Source organism: Molossus molossus, unplaced genomic scaffold, assembly GCF_014108415.1.
Source record: "Molossus molossus isolate mMolMol1 unplaced genomic scaffold, mMolMol1.p scaffold_m16_p_18, whole genome shotgun sequence".
In the NCBI taxonomy this organism is placed as follows: domain Eukaryota; kingdom Metazoa; phylum Chordata; class Mammalia; order Chiroptera; family Molossidae; genus Molossus; species Molossus molossus.
Genome location: NW_023425353.1, coordinates 13,540,737 through 13,558,510, shown reverse-complemented (window position 1 = coordinate 13,558,510; position 17,774 = coordinate 13,540,737). Strand labels below are relative to the sequence as shown.

The 17,774-nt window shown below is 45.4% G+C and overlaps 1 protein-coding gene across 1 annotated transcript in view; it reads right to left on the bottom strand.

Moving 5' to 3' along the window:
* FHIT (fragile histidine triad diadenosine triphosphatase) overlaps positions 1-17,774 on the bottom strand; it is an 841,628-nt gene that overhangs the window by 569,484 nt on the left and 254,370 nt on the right. The window lies entirely within an intron of this gene.

The following is a 17,774-nucleotide window of genomic DNA, read 5'->3' as shown; positions in this document are numbered from 1 at the left end:
CTGCAGAATTTGAGCGGACCTTTCCTGTCGGCACTTAGAGAACGCGGTGCCCCTCATGCAGGGTGGGAGAGGCGGAGCCGCCGCGCAGCGGTGTGAGTCCGCGCTCCCCTCGTGCCCACTCTGCCGCCACCCCTTGGGGAGCAGAGGCCTTCTGTACTGCTGCTGGGTGGGGATCCAGGCTCCCGGGAACTGGACCCCCCCCCCCCCAGCACGCCCCAGCTCCCTGCCTGGCCTGCGAGGTTTGGGGGCTTCACTGTAGCCCAGCGAAGTAAGAGTCTAGGATCCCCACTTCACCTTTGCTGCTGTCAGCGTGGTGGGACCACAGTGTTTTTGTTTGTTGTTTTTGTTCTGTTTGTGGGGTTTGGCTGGAGAAGATAAGATACTGTGTGAGTTTTCTGTATTGCCAGACTGCCCCTTTCCTGGCCCTTAGGCTGGAGAAAGCAGGCTTTGGTTATGGCCCTTCTTGTCTGGGTCTTTGGCATCTTAGCTCCAGACCTCGAACATCAGAGGCAAAAATAAAATCTAGGGAACTCACTACTGTATGGTGACGTATCTGACTTCTCACCGCCTTTCAGCACCTTTTCATATTTGTTTTCTATTAACTATCCAGGATGTTTAGTTGCACTAAGGAGAAGAAGAAAGACAAGCACAGGCGGTTCCATTTCCCCAGCAGGAAAGTCCCTTTAGCTCTGGTTTTAAATCAGTGTGTTTCTCCTCACTGCTACCACCAGACCATCAGGTGAGAGGATTTAACACAAAGGAGATAAAACCCGAGTGGTAATGTGAGGGCATTAGCTTCACTGGAGAAGGGGCAAAGGAAGAGAAAATGGGGAGAATTCCAGTCACAAGACCATCACGCCACAGCTTGTGCCTGTGCCTGTCCCTTACGCTCTGGGTCACGCGCACTCCGTTCTGTAAGAGGAGATGATACTGCTCCGCCCTTCCACGGTGGCTGTCAGGACAAGATGACGTAGGGCCTGGGAAAGCAGTTTGTCGATTCCAGTCAAGGTACAAGTCAAAGCACATCATTTCACTCTGACGATGAGCTCCTGCCCACGCTCACCCTGCTCCAACACACCCGGTCCTTCCCAGTCTTCTCATTTTCAGCATTGATCCAGCCACTATTGATCCGCTAGTACAGGTGAGAAACATGCGAGGTTCGTGGGTCTCCCTGACTCCGCGTCCCACCCGTCTGGTGCGAACGTGAGGGGCCCGCGCTAAAGAGAGCTGGGTGTCCGGACAGCGCAGACCCCAGCACTGCGCTCTGCCGGCCCAGATGTCGCCCCCGTTCTCTCCCGCCTCCACCGAAACAGTCACCGCACTCGTTCTCCTGGGCCCAGCTCTTTTCTAAACAGAACGAGAATCCCCTCCGCAGAGCCCAGATCGGCTCCCCGAACCCACGCTGGATTCTCCAGGGCTCCTGAGGTCCCTGGCCCCACTCAGGTTTCCCCTCGCTCAAGGGTTTCATTTGTTCACTCATTCGAAGCACTGCAGTGATTTCCCCGTAAATCATTTATTCCAAATAAAAATCTAACCTAAAAGCATTGCTCTAAGACTTGAATACCTTTATGAGCAACACAATAAAACTAACATCGGTGTTCCAAAACAGGAAATTAACTGGCACATACGGCATTAGCATTGCTTCATCAGGACGAGGAGAAAAACTGGACATGTACAGCAGAGCTAGTAGGTTTCACCAGGACAGTCTCACACATGGATTACTTAGAGTGAGACCTGCAATCCTAACCTGCGAACTTGCACTGAGACTCACAAAACAAGTCAGCCACACCTGAACAAACCACGCCTACAGACTAAGCCTAAACTCCTGTTCACTTATCGCTTTCAAAGCCATGACTGAGCCTCAGACTTATAAACTCTGTCTGTTCTAGAAGCTGCCTGGTTTATACATTCTGACCAGCAGCTACCATCCCGTGATTGCTTCTAGTCCCCCAAACCTTCTAGCACGCCCTTCGCAAATTCTCCCCTTTTAGACACCCCAGAGTTCTCTTGGGGTGTGTTCACTCTTGCTGCAGCAGGCCAATAAACCTGACTCAAAATTCAAGTTATGTGTGGAGAAAAGGGGACTCTAATACACTGCTGGTGGGAATGCAGACTGGTGCAGCCGCTATGGAAAACAATATGGTGCTACCTCAAAAAATTAAAAATTGAACTTCCATTTGACCCAGTGATCCCACTGCTGGGAATATACCCTAAGAAGCCTGAAACACCAATCAGGAAGAATATATGTACCCCCATGTTCATAGCAGCACTATTTACAATAGCTAAGATCTGGAAACAGCCCAAGTGTCCACCAGTAGACGAATGGATAAAAAAGCTGTGGTACATATACACAATGGAGTACTATGCAGCGGTAAGAAAGAAAGATCTCTTATCCTTTGAGACGACATGGAGGGACCTGGAAAGTATTATCCTAAGTGAAAGAAGCCAAGCAGAAAAAGACAAATACCACATGATCTCACTTATATACGGAATATAACAGTCTGAGGAATACAGTAGACCCAGACACATGGAAGTAGGGCACAGACTGACATCCCTCAGAAGAGGGGATGGGGGGTGGGGGGGTGGGAAGAGTTAAACCACAGAACTTATATGCATGTGTGCATGACCAATGGACATGGACAACTAAGCCGGGGACAGGGTGGAGGGGGGGTGGGGTGGGGGGTGCCAATGGGGTAAAAAGGTAAAATATCTGTAACAAAAAAATAAATAAAAATTCATTAAAAAAAAAAAATTCAAGTTATGTTCTTGATGATCTTTAATAATGAGGCTTTCGCAAAATAAACACTTAGGCCCTGGCCAGTCTGGCTCAGCGGTTAGAGCGTCGGCCTGAGGACCAAAGAGTCTCGGGTTCAATTCTGGTCAAGGGCATGCACCTCGGTTTGGTCCCCAGTCCTGGTCGGATTTGTATGGGAGGCAACCAGTCAACCTGTCTCTCTCACATCGATGTTTCTCTCTCTCTCACTCTCTCTCCCTCCCTCACACTCTATATGAAGATAAACAACAACAACAACAACAAAAACACAAGTAGGTGAGGTATAAAGAATTCATACCTAGCTTTGAATACTTTTTACCCCTTAAAGGGCTGGGGAAGGAGGTGGGATAGTGAGAGGGGGTACAGATGACTCCTTATTTTTCTGTAGTGTCTGCAGTTTTAACAACAGAAATGCATTCCTATATTACCTCTGTGGTTTTAAAAATATACATTAAAAGCTAAACATAGGCTTGTCAATTAAAATAATCTCATAAAAGAAAAAAAAACAAACTTGTTCTCAAGAGATAATTAAATACCTACATTGACTAATGTATTTAAAGTGGTTATGATTCAATGTCAGACTGATAATTTCTGCATCTGGTTTAATTGCCTTTTAAAAGAAGTATCGGGAGGTTCCAATTAGGAATTAACTGCAGGCCACTTGGAATCAATATGCTGCGGGAATTAAATGAGGCTGTTTTTGTGTTTTACTTTTTAAGACACTTGTCATTCCCTGTGTTTTAATTACTATGAGTTCAGTTATGATTTATTGAAAGATGCTTCTGACGGAATGTGCACGACTTCGTTGTGGGGTGCTCTCCCGCCCCCTCCTCCCGCACATCTAATCAGTGGACTGGTCACTGAGCTCCTCCCACAAAAGGTCTGCCCCAACCCTGAGCAATTCCACTGCCTGAGACCCTCTGACTTTTTAATCCTGCTTGCTGACCTATTTCGCCACATTCTTTTCTTTCTCCAATGCCTCGGTTTATAGACAAATTAAAGTCCGTCACAGTGTCTAGCACCATGCCTTGAACTGCACAGCTATCCAAAAGAAAAGAAAACAACAGTTTGTTGATGAGAAATGGTACGAGCAATCACACAGTAGAACTTTGAAATGCAACTCCCTTTTCAAAAGGTTTCCTTCACTCTTCTCCTGTCGTCCAAGAATATTTCACTGACGTCTAACTCCCATCCCTGACTTGAGAAAATTCTGCGGCGATGTTCACTCATCACAGTGACTTCGGAGAAAGGGTCACCCACCAGAAAATTCCACCTAAGTGAAAACTGAACTGAAAAAGCCCAGCTCAAATGGGGGCTGCTGTAAATTTCTTAGTGAGCAGCAATTTTTGGTGTCACAGACAAGACTGCTTGGAGCTGGGAGAAGCTTTGACACTACACATTACACTCCACTATCAAAACCCATGTTCAAGCCCAGCCATGTGGCTCAGTGGCTGAGTGTCAACTCATGAACCGAAAGGTTGCTGGTTCGATTCCCAGTCAGGGCACATGTCCAGGTTGTGGGCCAGGTCCCCAGTGGGGGGCATGGAGGAGGCAGCCAATCAATTCTCTCTCATCAATGTTTCTCTCTCTCTCTCCCTCTCTCTAAAAAAATCAATAAAGGAAACATTTTTTTAAAAACCCATGTTCAAGTTTTACTGCGAGTTTTGTTAATAAGTTTCTCCTGTCTTCATCACAGTTATATAAAAAAACACCTCCTAGTATTTGTATTGCATGGGAATAAAGCTAAGGGGGACTTAAATTTCAGGCAAACTGAAGATATATTTTTTAAATAATATCATCCAAACTGATAACTGGCACACCTGAAAACCACTCTCTCCCAAGCCAGAGTCTAATGGGAAACAGATCATCACAGAAGCCTATGACAGAGACGATCAGAAGAAACTATTTCTGCTCATTTCTGAAACACTAATCACTACGCATGACATCCAAATTCCAGCCGCAATAGGTGTCTTCACTGGCGCAGGAGGGCGAAGCAGTGCGGCTCATGGCTCTCCGCTCTCTTGCCAGCCTTGACTGCCAACACCGCCTGGGACGTGGAGACACGTGAAGCCAATGCTGAGCCTTGTGGAAGACGACAGCACGATTAATCAGCAGTGTTTGCCAGTGTGGCAAACCAGTGCTAATTGTTCTGGGTCCTGTCCCAGAATGTGTTGCTGGCACATGGAAGGCTGTTTCAGAAGCCCCTCCGCAGCTGGCCAGGGCCATATGGCCAGTTCTGGCCCAGGCTGTGATCAGCGGTAATGGGCACCTGAACAGCCCAGGTGCACGTGTCCGTCCTCTCCCCCAAGGGCGGGGAACCTTGAAGCCTCAAGATAAAGGTACCACAGGGCAGCTGTGGACCCTAATGCCGTGTCCCCCACCCCCAGCCCCGTGGAGGCCAGCAGCCCTGGAGAGTCACCTGGAGCCACGGTGGGCCTTACAAGGACAAGGAGTCAATCAGCTGGTTAAGCCACAAAGATTCTGCTACTGTGCACTGCACTGTGACCCAGCACACTGACTTCCACAAGGACACCAGAGCAGGAACTGGAGGCAGGAGTGTCCCTTACATTTGAAACACCCACCAGCACCACGGTGGACTTCCACCTGGAACAATGGGAATTCTTACGCGCCCACACGGCTTCCTTCGTTTCCATGAGTACTGCCTGTAAGCGCCTGGGCTCTTCCCGCCTCCTGGATCCGTCCCTCGGCACCACACGTTCAGCACAGACCTAACATGTCATCAGTACAAACACAATCAGTATCCCTATGAAAAGCAAAAGCTGCCACTGCTGTGCCCCTCCGCAGCGCCCGTGAATGCCCAGCACAGTGACTGTTCAGTGTTTCGGTCATGGGGTCCCCGAGCCAGCCTCTGTTTTGGCAGGTGAACTACAGCTGCTGCCACGTGCATCAGGACATCCCTGTCCTTTTAAACAGATCTGTGCCAGCAGGATTCCAGCAGACGAGATGTCTGTAACATCGGGACAAATGACCAGCATCTTCGGTATAAAAGTTTAGGCTTCCGCAGAGCTTAGTAGGTGCCAGGAACTGTTTCCTGAGCTTGACACGACCACAGTGTTTGAACCTTCCAACAGCCTTGGGAGGTCTTTGCTATTCTTACTGCCATTTTACTGACGAGGCAAGAATGTGTGAGTTTCCATGCTCACCAAAAGCAGTGCTCGTTCATCATAAACGAAAAGAGGTTCCAGGTGAAACAGCAGAGGCCGTCGAATCTCAGATACATGACAACATAGTTTTGCATATATGTGCCGCCTATCACATGACATACTTATACTACAGAAAAGTCTGCACTGTTTATCTGAAATTCAGATTTAACTGGGCCTCTATATTGTGATTTATGAAATGTGGTAAGTCTAAATTAGAAGCTAGACTTCAAATTTTCACCCATACTCAATATTTTCAACTTTATTAAGTTACCAGGCTAAGCTGGTGTGTGTGTGTGTGTGTGTGTGTGTGTGTGTGTGTGTATAAAAGTGAAAGGAGATGCAAGAGGGAAAACCTCTGAATCTAGTCTACTATAAAAATAAAATTCAGCCCTGGCCAGTTTTTGTGGTTCAGTGGCTGGAGAATCGGCCTGTGGACAAGAGAGTCCCGGGTTCAGTTCCCGCTAGGGGCACATACAATAAATAAATAAATAAATAAATAAATAAATAAATAAATAAATAAATAAAATAAAATAAAAAATCACTACAAAAATACTGCTTTTTCTTTCCTACCACACAGCCTGTGGCATTTGAGTAGGATCCAGATGTTGATAAATCAATCTGCCAGCTGTCACATTTTATATCTAAATTGGTGAAAATCCTTCTTGTGAGTCTTGAAGGCATTAATTTGTTCAAATTTAAGGGTGAGATTTGCAGGAAAACACAGAATATTCATTATTACTATTATCGTACAATATGAAGCTTGTTAAAACAGCAACATGAATATTCTAGCTCAAGCAGAGATAAAAGGACATAATAAATAGGAAAGATTGTTCTCACAATGTAGCCCCGAAAAGTCAATCCTATCCGGGAAAGTGAATGAAAAGTCATGCTTTCCACAGCAGGAGCATGCGCTGAGTTTAAAACTTTTTGGGGACAAATGACGAAATGGGTACATGGTGAGACTAATGGCATTTTCAAATCTAAGGAACCTTGGAATAAAGTGCTTCCAGAGACTCTTAATGACATCATTTTAAACTCCTGGTCTCTCCTCCAGGTTGTTTCAAGCAGGGCCATGAGTTATTGCCAAAGAGCTCATGTCTCCTCAGCCCAAGCACAGTATGTCTTCAAGCGCCATTCATCAAGAGCGTCAGAACAATGTGTTTATCTTTCTGCTTGTTGTGAATATGAATAAATTAAGATCTTTAAACTGTCTAGAAAGAAGAAAAAGCTGTCAAGAGCTTGGGTGCGGATGATATATTTACATACATTAGAGAAGTATCATTAACAGTAATTAATGGTGCTTTTACATCTCAAAATGCACTGTAATTGACTGTCGATTTGTTTTGGACGCGTCTGCTATCATAAAATAAATCTCATCTAAATGGATACTTAGTGATTTCTAATAATTTTAAACTGTGATGTGCTATTTAGTGCTTTGGCAATAACACACTATTTTAGGAAGACAGTTTTTAAATTTAGAATTTTTACCGAACTTTATTAAAGTTAATGAGACTGCATTGCTTACATTCTCCCTTATTTCAGAATGTTTATAAAGGTCATGAAGGCTAATTTAAAAAGTTGTATTTTGGAAAAAGCAAATCCAGTCAGTTCATAACTGTACAACTAAAACATAATTCCACTGATTTCTAAAGGAACCCTCATTTAGTAACGTGGTATGTCTTCATGAGAGGTCTCACAATTTTAAAACTGAGGACATGTCACTGTTAGGAAGCCAAATAGACACACGTGTAGAGAACTTCATTAATCCCTGATTCTCGTCTTGACATAGTCCAACCTTGATTAGAACTTGGCAACTATAGTGAAGAATATTTACATTAACTGAACTTCCAAAGAAGTTAAAATAAGAAAACACGCCCCCAAATCAATATATTCTGCAATATTTCACTGGTGACTTAAGATCCATTTTGTTTAAGAAAACTAAGAGCAAGATAGAAAATACATTTGCTTTGGGGCTGTCAAAGCCATGTGGAATAGGAATTTGAGCTAAAATAACCCAGGTAAGCAGCTTTGTCATGAAAAATACAGAACCTGTAAGACCAGATTCTGGGGAACCTGGTATGGGTTGCTATTGTTTGCATGCCCCTTAAATGTGTCTGGAGAGGTTCCCCAGCACTTTTCCTTACCGCTCACTTTATTTCCACTAAGAACTACTCTTCAACCTTTCGATAGTAGGTCTTCGTAACAATTCCTCATAACAATATAGGTGCAAAATTAAATTGAGTTTTTTGGTACAGTTTATAGTGTGGCAAGAGAGTTTCAAAGGCGCTAGTTCTAAATATAAAAGTAAAAACAAGTGTTACATGATTTCATGAATTTAGGGAAATATGTATGTGGAATACTAAACACACTTGGCATGTTTAAAAATACACTCGGTGCCTGTCAGCTCGCGAGGAGTACAGGCATATTGTTCGTGTTATCATAATGGCAAGAAAATCTCGGAGAAGGGATCCGACAAGCGCTGCCCTGCCCTTTACCTAACCACAGTCACAGGGCCTGCTGCTGGGTTTCCTTTTCTTTTCTCTGCTGCTTTTTTTAAAATTGTATTTATTTTTTATTTATTGATTTGTTTCTGTTACGGATGTTTCTCATTTTTCCCCCATTGACACCCTCCCCCCCTCCCCCCCACCACCCCATCCCCAGCTTTGTTGTCTGTGTACATTGGTTTTGCATACATGCATGTAAGTTCTGTGGTTTATCTCTTCCTCCTCCGAACCCCTCTCCTCTGATGCTTGTCAGTCTGTACCCCACCTCTATGTCTCTGGGTTAATTTTGTTCAGCAGTTTGTTTAGTTCATTATATTCCACAAATAAGTGAGATCATGTGATATTTGTCTTTCTCTGCTTGGCTTATTTTGCTTGGTATAATACTTTCCAGGTCCCTCCATGTCATCTCAAAGGATAAGAGATCTTTCTTTCCTACACCTGCATAGTACTCCATTGTGTATATGTACCACAGTTTCGTTATCCACTCATCTACTGATGGACACTTGGGCTGTTTCCAGATCTTAGCTATTGTAAATAGTCCTGCTATGAACATGGGGGTACATATATTCTTTCTGATTGGTGTTTCAGGTTTCTTAGGGTATATTCCTAAATATGGGATCACTGGGTCAAATAGCAGTTCAATTTTTAAATTTCTGAGGTAACACCATAATGTTTTCCATAGTGGCTGCACCAGGCTGCATTCCCACCAGCAGTGTACTAGAGTCCCCTTTTCTCCACACCCTCACCAACACTTGTTGTTTGATGATTTTTTTGATGGTGGCCATTCTGACAGGTGTGAGGTGATACCTCATTGTTGTTTTAATTTGCATCTCTCTGATGATTAGTGATGTTGAGCATCTCTTCATATATCCCTTGGCCATTTGTATGTCTTTTTTGGAGAAGTGTCTATGTAGGTCTTCTGCCCATTTTTTAATTGGGTTCTTTGTCTTCCTTTTGTTGAGTTCTATGAGCACTTTATTTATTTTGTAAGTTAACCCCTTATCTGATGCATCATTGGCGATTATGGTCTCCCATATAGTGGGATCCCTTTCTGTTTTGATGGTTGTTTCGTTTGCTGTACAGAAACTTTTAAGTTTGATCTAGTCCCATGTGTTCATTTTTTCCTTTGTTTCTGTTGCCTTAGGTGATGTATCAATGAAAATTCTGCTGCGTATGATGTCTGAAATTTTGTTGCCTATTTTCTTCTAGAATTTTTATGGATTCATGAGTTACATTTAAGTCTTTTATCCATTTTGAGTTTATGCTCATGTATGGTGTAAGTTGGTGTTCTAGATTCATTTTTTTGCAAGTAGCTGTCCAATTTTCCCAACACCATTTATTGAAGAGACTGTCTCGACTCCACTGTATGCTCTTGCCACCTTTGTCAAATATTAATTGAGCATATTGTCTTGGGTCCATTTCTGGGTTCTCTGTTCTGTTCCATTGATCTATCTGCCTGTTCTTGTGCCAGTACCAGGCTGTTTTGATTACAGTAGCTTTGTAGTATAACCAGAAATCTGGTAATGTGATCCCTCCTACTTTGTTGTGTGTTCATTTTCATTGGTTTCCAGGAAGTTTTTAACTTCTTCCTTGATCTCGTAAGTAACCCATTCATTGTTTAATAACATGCTATTTAGCCTTCAAGTGTTTGAATGTTTTTGTGTGTTTTTATTGTAACTGAGTTCTGGTGATCTGAGAAAATACTTATGATTTCAATGTTCTTGAATTTGTAGAGACTTGCTTTGTGTCCAAACATGTGGTCTATCTTTGAGAATGACCCATGTGCACTTGAGAAGAATGTATATTCTGCAGCTTTGGGGTGAAATGTTCTATAAATATCAATGAAGTCCAACTGATCTAGTTTGTCTTGTAAGAACTTTATGTCCTTGTTAATTTTTTGTCTAGAAGATCTATCCAGTGGTGTCAGTGGTATGTTAAAGTCACCCACTATAAGCATGTTGCTATTGATCTCTCCCTTGAAGTCCTCCAGAAGTTTTAAAATATGTTTTGGTGCTTCCGTCTTTGGTGCATATATATTTACCAGGGTTATATCCTCTTGTTGGATTGCTCCTTTTAATATTATGTAGTGACCTTCTCTGTCTCTTATTATGATCCTTGTTTTGAAGTCTATCTTGTCAGATATGAGTATTGCTACACCAACTTTCTTTTCATTTCCATTTGCTTGGAAAATTTTTTTCAATCCCTTCACTTTCATCCTGTGTGAGTCTTTTGTTGTGAGGTGGGTCTCTTGTAGACAGCATATATATTGGTCATGTTTTCTTATCCAATCAGCTACCCTATGACTTTTGATTGGAGCATTTAATCCATTTATATTTAAGGAAATTATTGATAGATAGTTATTAATTGCCATTTAAATTTTATGGCTGTGTTCCCTCCTCCTCCTCCTCCTCCTCCTCCTCCTCCTCCTCCTCCTCCTCCTCCTCTTCTTCTTCCAATAGTCCCTTCAGCATTTCTTACAGTGCTGGTTTGGTGGTGGTAAATTCCTTTAGCTTTTTTTTTTTTTATCCATGAAGCTTTTTTTATTTCTCCTTCCATTTTGAATGATAGCCTTGCTGGATAGAGTAGTCTTGGATTCAGACCCTTGCCTTGCATTACTGTGTACACTTCATACCATTCCCTTCTGGGCTGCATAGTTTCTATTGATAAATCAGCTGATAGTCTCATGGGAGCTCCCTTATAGGTAACTTTCTGTCTCTCTCTTGCTTCCTTTAAGATTCTTTCTTTGTCTTTAATGTTTTCTATTTTTATTATGATGTGTCTAGCTGTGGGTCTTCTGGGGTTCATCTTGCTTGAGATTCTTTGTGTTTCCTGGACTTGTGTGAGTTTTTCCTTCACCAGTTTAGGGAAGTTTTCTGTTATTATTTCTTTAATCAGGTTCTCTATTCCTTTCTCTGATACTTCTTCTTCCAGTATTCCTATAATGTGAATGTTGTTACAATTTGTATTGTCCCACAGCTCCCTCCTGCCTTATAAATGTTTCTTCCATTTGCTGCTCTATTTGAGTGTTTTTCTCTACCTTGTCTTCTAAGTCGCTGATTCAATCTTCAGATTCTTCTAATCTACTATTAAACCCTTCTAAGGTATTTTTCATAACAGCTATGTCATTCTTTATTTCCTCTTGATTTTTATGCATAGCTTCTACCTCTTTTTTTAAGCTGAAGTAGTTCCCAGTGAGCTCTTCATAATTCTTACTAAGTTGCTTGTAGTTCTCACCAAATTGTTTGAGCATCTTTAAAATCATTGCTTTGAATTCTTTATCTGACAGGTTGCTGTCTTCCATTTTCTGTAGTTACTTTTCTGGTGATTCCTCTTTTTCTTTCCTTTGGGTGTTGTTTCTTTGTCTCCGCATTTTAGCTGTCTGGTAGCTCTAGACCCATTGAGGGATGTTTGGATATGTATGCACTCACTGTATATCAAGTAAGGCTACTGTGCCTCCTAGACCATTTTGTTGCATGTCGCCTCTTGCGGATCCTGGAGGATTGACTAGGGGCTGGTATTGGTGTGTCCTGATAGGTGCTGCTGCTGGATCATGTGGGTCCCTCAGGAGTTGTGTTACCAGCTGGTTGCTGGTGCCACCTGTAGCTGTATAGCTCAGGCCCTGGTGTAGCCATGCTCCCTGCCTGTACAATGGGCAGCTGGATAGCACAGTCCCTTTGGAGACCTGACTCCACACCTATCTTGTGGGTATCTGGATCACACAGGTCTCTCTGGTGCCCCAGCACCCCACAGGTCACACGGGTAGCTGGATTGTTCAGTCCCTTTGGAGACGAGGCTGCACGTCTATCTTGTGGGCAACTGTGTCGCAAAGGCCTCTCTGGTGCCCCAGTTCCCTGCAGGTCCCAGGGGAAGCTGAATCGCACAGTCCCTTTGGAGACCCAGCTCTATGCCTATCTTGTGGGCTGCTGGGTCGCACAGGGCTCTCTGGTCCCCCCCCCCCTGCTGGTCCTGCGGGCAGCTGGATCGTACCAGTCCCTCTCTGGCTCCGGCTTCCCACCACTTTTGTGGGCTGCTGGGTCACACAGGCCTGTTTGTACCCCAGGTCCCACTGCTGGCAGCTGGGGAGTGCTGCTGCCCTGTGGGGCTCAACTCCTGCTCAGCCTTTGCTGTAGTTTTTGGGGATGGGTCTCAGCTGCTGGTCTGTGCTTCTGTTGCCTGGGTGTGGATGTCTGCTCCCAAGCCTCCGTTTCTGGGGGTATATCTAGACTCTGATCGGGTTGCTACTATGGGGGATGGTGCTGGGCTCCCAGCCATTTATGGCTTCCCCAACCAGCACCTTGGCAGCTCCACTACTGTGCACTGGTCTGTGTTGACACAGAGTGTCCACTGGTCCGATGGTGCCAGGTGCACTGCTGGGCTCAGGTTGCTGGGCCCTAGCCGCTCCCACTGCCTCCTCCCAGGAAAGACCCGGGATCTTCCAAAGTGGTGGGACCTCCCTGCGGTGCAGGGAGATGCGCCCTGTAGGACCGCTCACCGCGGTAGCCGGCTGCTCCGTCCACAGCACAGGGACCTCTGCTCCGGGCTCTGCACTGCTCGGGATTGGTCGTCCACCTTCACGTCCACTCACACTCTCTCACACACTCACCTCCCTCTGGACCTGCCCACCGCCACCTTTTCCCCCAGAACTCTCTGGGTTTCTTTTCTGATTTGGCAGAAATCTGACACATGACCCCTGGGAAGGCAAAGCCAGTCAATGTCATTTGTCCTTAGAGAATTCCAAACCAAGCCACCATGGTTCCCTTTGCACGTGACCGTTTCCTTCCACCTCCCACGACAAAGACGAGAGCATGAGGAGGAAGTAGGGATACACCCGAGGAACTACACATGGACACGCTGCCTTCATGAGACTCCCCGCTCAGAGGTAAGGAGTCAGTGGACACTGTCTCCAGGAAGGCATCCACTGAAAACATTTTACCATCTGCAGAGAAGTCACATGGAAAATAAAATCACGACTTCACCAGCCACACGCCCTTTTGTCGTTAGACCTCTGGTTTCAGTGTTCGCCCTAACTCCGAGGGACCAGATTCCTAGTGTGTTCAGCCTCTTGTCTGCGTAGAGCGAGACGTTGCCATCGTTCACACGAGAGCTCTGAACACGTGGAATCGCTTTTACTGACACAGGGGGATCTGAGACCAGAAAGGACTGCATGCCACGCTTGGCCTTTTGCCATGGAGGAGAACATACTCTAGCATGTGCTGTATGACACAATTTATTTTATAATGACATCTGCTACAAGTATCATGGATGGATTCATGCATCCTTAAAGTCTTGCAGGTTATACAATAGTAGGGGCAAATATGTATATATTTTTTTAATCCTCACCCGAGGATATTTTTTCCTTTTATCTTCAGATAGAGGTGGGGGGGGCGGTGGGGAGAGAGAAACATAGACGCAAGAGAGACACATCAACTGGGTGCCTCCTGCGCGACCCTGACGAGGGCCAGGGACCAAACAGTAACAGAAGTACGTGCTCTTGACCGGAATCAAATCCACGACTCTGTGGTTCACAGGCCGACACTCTTACCACTGAGCCAAACCGGCCAGGACAAGGGGCAAATATTTTTATAAGCCACATTGCACTGTTGTTTTGTTCCCAGGGGAAAGAGGTACTTTTTCAAGTATGACACTACCGGTCTATTTCTAGGGTCAGCTGCAGCCGGTCATGACCCTGGGCAGAAACTGACAGAGTTCCCTGCATGGTGATTCCTAGAGCTCACATGCTAAATGTGGCCAGGCTCTGAAGGCAGTCATGGCCAGCCAAAGTAGAGAAGGGCGGGGCACTGCTGTTTTCAAGATAGACACAGGGTCAGCACACACAGGTGGTACACACTGTGATGATCATAAAGAATAATGATGACAGCTGCCAGCATGTAATGAGAGACCTTTGTGGTGTGCACCATGCACTGTATCCTCACACCACTGTGAGCTAAAAACCGTGAGCAACACTACTTCACAGATGAAAAAATAATGGCACAGTAGTTACCTTACTCAGGTCACTGGGAGTTGAATGTAAATCCATGTGGTTCTTTTGTTGTTGGTTTTCAGATACAGTAGGAGGAAGAGAGAGAGGGAGAAAAACATCAACATGAAAGGGACACATCTGCACAACCCAACCAGGACCGGGACAAACCGCAACCAAGGCACGTGCCCTTAGTGGGAACCGAACCCAGGTCTCTCTGGATCGCAGGTGGATGCTCCAACCACTGAGCCAAACCATGCAGGGCTCCATGTGTTTCCTGAACTCATGCAGTTCTTCCCACAGTGCCAGCTGTGTCAGGGCTCAGACCTGAGGCAGTCCTGCTCCATCTCTTAATCATCGTCTAGCACAAGTCACTTAACCTCAGAAAGCCTCAGTTTCTTCATGTGTGATGAGTAGATTATAGCACCACCTATCTTAGAGGCATCTGAAAAATCATTTGAAACTTGGAAACAGGCAAACGAGACCACTGGATTCCTTCAGTGCCGTGTTCCCTGTGCTGGACTTGACTTTCACTTTCTGTTTACAGGGCATTTTACAACTGTGGTGGGAGACAGACTTGTGTGGGCTGCCGTGGACCAGCAGGACTTTATCTATTCTGTGTCTAACTCCCAAATCTATCAGATTGCATATAGAGATAGATAAGAGACAGACAGATAGAGTCAAATAATCATCTTTGGACTATTTTTAACATCTTACTAGGTCCCTCATCAATTAATGAACTGGATGAGATCTTAAATTGCATTTATTTTATATTTGCACGAGAGCCATGAATCTGACTTTCTGAAATTGTTTTCTTAACAAGATTGTTTTGAGAAGTAAATGAGATGATGCCTGTGAAATATTTGGTATAAGGCCTCTCACATACGAGTCAATAACTATCATTGCTATGATCATGTCAATAATTATTGTCACCACTATTATACCATATAAAATGTTCAATGTTAGGAACTGTTGTTTCTGTTAACTCATATTCAAATATCAACAGGGAAGAGTTAATCACTAGTTCTGACAGCAGTCACCAAATTCCACGTTGTTACCCATAACCAGAGTCACTGTAAAATGTGGCCTTGAGAAGGTTTATCTGGCAAATCACACATTCAGCACAAAAACGTGAGCCGAGCGACCTGCTTTCTATGCCCAGAAGGCTATGCACCCGCCACTTGCTGTCTCCCATTAGCCAGGATTCGAGTGATAACTGACAGTCGTTTTCCTTTTAAGTGATTGCTCTGTAGTTCCATTAGCTCTGTCAAGGAGACGCTAGTAATTAATTACCGAGAAACTGAGCACCGACTCTGCTGGCGGTGGAAGGATCGGAACCATTTATCTCGCAGGTGGGAAGGCGTCTGGGAGCGGAAGAAGCCGCCTGACCGTGCACGCAGTGTGAGTACTGGAGGGGTCCCTGGGACGGACAGAGCTGCTAGGACGAGAGAGGCCTCTGCTCCCCGCTGCGGCTCCGGGTGTGGTTTTAAAAAGAAAGGACAAAAAAAAATAAACAATGGTCCAAAAGTATGCTCTATTTAAAAAAAAAAAAAAATTACACTTTGAATACTAAAAAATAAAATGCAGAATAATTAAGAGAGCCTAAGACAAGGACAAAATTCATTTTAAAGAGACACGGAGGGCACGCAGGCGGGTGACCAGGTGGTGGACGGGGCTTCCCGCACCTCTGCTTGAACACTTCTGTGACTCTCCTTTTTGATATACTTTCTAAAGTCTAACTTGAGGGTGTTGTGAAAATGCAGCCTAAGGCCCAAGCGCTGAGCCCTCTCCCCTCACCCCTTGGACCCTGAGATGTAACTTTTCACTGAATCACCTGCCAACCTGTGCCTCAGTGGCTGGTCTTTCCTGCTATTTTTTTTTCCTCACAATAGAGCCAGCAGGGGCTCTTCCTACAGATGCTGAGACATCTTCCCTGCCCCCCGACTTCTTCCCTCAGCTCCAGTTGCCCCCACAGCCGCAGGGCCTCTTGGCCCCCAGCTTCCTGCCGCGCGTTACTTACCCAGCATTTCTGAACGTTATTAATCACACTGTGTTCACTGTTTGTCACCGGACTGTAGCTCCCTGAAGACAGGGCACATCCTGCAGGACGGGTAACAGTTTCGGAGTGCCCCTGCTCCGGACCCCGGCCAGGTGGGCACTTGGCAGAGCCCACGGGTGAGCGGGAACCCCCTGTATTCACTCCTCCACCACAGGAAAGGGAGATCCGAGCTTTTCGGTTTTTCAAAGGTATTGTGTGAATTTCTGGTTTCAGCGGAGCTCGGAACCCGCAATGCAAAGGCGCTGGACTCCCTGGTATGGCCAAGTAGCTGGTGATATCTGAGTCCCTCCTCTAGTGGTTTTCAGAAGAGGATCCTGGAGTGTTCCTCAACATCAACTCTCTCTCCAAGAGATCGGTAGGTCCTTAAGGTGTGAGGGCTTAGTTCCCTGGGGCACGAAGCAGGACGAGAGCTGGACGGAGGTCAAGGCCAGCCAAAGAGCAAGTGGCAAAGACAGAAAGCAGCAAAGGTGCCAGCCAATCAATAACACACTCAGGCACTGGGCCAGGAGTAGGCACTGACTGAAGAACAGACCAAAATGCCTGAGGGTCAAGGGCACAGGCAGGGGGTGGTCGCTCCAGGCGTTTCCCGTCAGCCCCCAGGAAGGCAACAGCTCTGGAAAATCCAGAGAACACTGGAGCCTCCAGGTCAGCCTCACTTGGTCTTAAATGGGCACAACACCCACGGGAAACACTCCAGCACCCCGGAAACACACAGGGCAGATTCGAGGAAAGAAAGAAAACAAAGGGCTCGTTATGTAACTTTTCATTTGGAATTAATTTCAAACTCATCCGCAAGTTCCAAGAAGTAGCACAGTACAAAGTGCACCTGTGTCCAAATGTCCCCACCGGCTTAGCAGGTGCGCTCCCTCCGCTATGCACACACTACTTCCTGCCGCCGTTCTGAACGATGCATGCGGTGCATTCTCTCTTATCCCCACAGCACCGTAACCAACTTCAGTAAGCGTAACGTTGGTGCAATTGTTATCTAATCTACCGTCTTCTGTGTCCCAGTTTTGTCATTAACACAACGATGTCCCTGTGCCCCCCACCCCCCTCCAGTATAAGATTCCGGATAGGATCTTATTCAGTGTCCTTGGCTCTTTAGTCTCCTTTGATCTGAAACATTTCTGTTTCACTTACTTTTTTTTCACATGCATCCTCCCCCCATGACTCCCCCCCACACACACACACACATGTCCCTGCAGTTCTTTTTAAGTAGAACTCTTTCCCATTCGGGGTTTCTCTGATGTGTCCTGAAGATCAGACCCATGGCACGTGTTCCTGGCCCACAGACCAC